Below are 1,713 nucleotides of genomic sequence, written 5' to 3' on the forward strand. Positions count from 1 at the left end.
TTTGTCCACAGTTTTTCCGGGTCATGTAGCCAGCATGACTAAGCCACTTCTGGCGAAGCAGCGCAGCGCACGGAAACGCCGTTTGCCTTCCCGCCAGAGTGGTACCTATTTATCTACTTGCACTTTGACGTCCTTTCGAACTGCTAAGTTGGCAGGAACTGGGACCGAGCAATGAGAACTCACCCCGTCATGGGGATTCGAACCGCCGACCTTCTGATCGGCAAGCCCTAGGCTCTGTGGTTTAGACCACAGCGCCTGGGAAACATGATTCTGAACTCAATGGTCCTTTGACCCCATCCAGCAGGGTTCTTATTATTGTTCTCATAGTTCAGGGCATGGGGAGCCATACTCAGCTCCAGGGTCACATTCTCTTGTGGGCAATATTGCCAGGAAGGTGGGGCCACCAGCAAAAGATATCATTCTTACCTTTGTGCAGCCAGCCAGCATGCAAAAGTCAGATGTTCCCACAACACTATGTCTTTCCATACTGTTTTTAGGAAAGCAAAGAGGCACTTTCCAGCTTTCCATCCAGACAAAAGCACTCAAAGAAGATGTGGCCTGTGACAGGGAGTGAGGCCTGAGGCGATTCCAGAGAGCCATTTGCCCCACCCTATTATTATCTGTATTATTATTATCTGTTCTTAACCTGAAACTGTTCTTAACCTGAAGCACCACTTTAGCTAATGGGACCTCCTGCTACCGCCACGCTGCTGGAGCACAATTTCTGTTCTCATCCTGAAGCAAAGTTCTTAACCCGAGGTAATATTTCTGGGTTAGCAGAGTAACCTGAAGCGTATGTAACCTGACGTACCACTGTATATCATTAGATTAATCAGATCTTGTTTATTGTTGTGGGCCATATGATTAAGGTAGTTTAAAGCTTACCTCTGAGCACATGCAGAGAATGTTCCTTTTTTTAACAAAGGAACTCTACACGTGCTCAGATAAACTTGAACCAACCGATGAAAGGACTTGAGACTGATGGTGACATTCTTGTATAATGGCCACCTTTTGTAATCCAGTTAATAGGCTTGAGCATCTGTGCCCACATGCATGAAACCCGAAAAATTACTTTAGTGATAATTTTTGTTTTTTTTCAAAGGTTCTTTCCCTGCTCCCCCCCCCCCTTTTTCTCCTCACAAAAAACCTGTGAGAAACAAAAACTTTAGGCAGTTGGGATGCATGTTGCAAAGTTTGGACCTAAAGAAATTAAAGAATTCCTTGCTTTCTAACTGATGCAGATATCCAAAAATGTGGTTTATGTAATTAAAAAAAAAAGCTAACATTTTTGTCTTTAAAAGTTTGATTTCAGTATATTTCATTCTGAATGATAAAAATGATTTATCCGGTTTTAAATTTTGATGTGTATATATGTATATACAAAATTTGCTTTATGTAGCATAAAATTTTGGAGAGAAAATAATAAAACCTAGCTTTTATTATGGCTACCGGCGAATTGTGCCGCTTTGCAACTGTTGCATGGAGGGTGGGGAGAAGAACCACGAGGAGGTTCTGCTTCAGAACACCCCCCTTTTTCCGCGCTTAGCAAAATGGGGATTTTCCATCACTTAAAAAAAAAAAGAAGAGCCATCTATGGAGGCGAGCAGCCTCAGCAAAAGGGCCCGCTCGGGCACGTAGCGCACGCGCCAGGAGGCTGAGCTGGCGAGAGGCCCCTCCCGACAAATCAGGAAGAGGCAAAGGGGCCAGGCCAGC

Source organism: Podarcis tiliguerta, assembly GCF_965153285.1.
Source record: "Podarcis tiliguerta genome assembly, chromosome: 8".
Classification (NCBI taxonomy): Eukaryota; Metazoa; Chordata; class Lepidosauria; order Squamata; family Lacertidae; genus Podarcis; species Podarcis tiliguerta.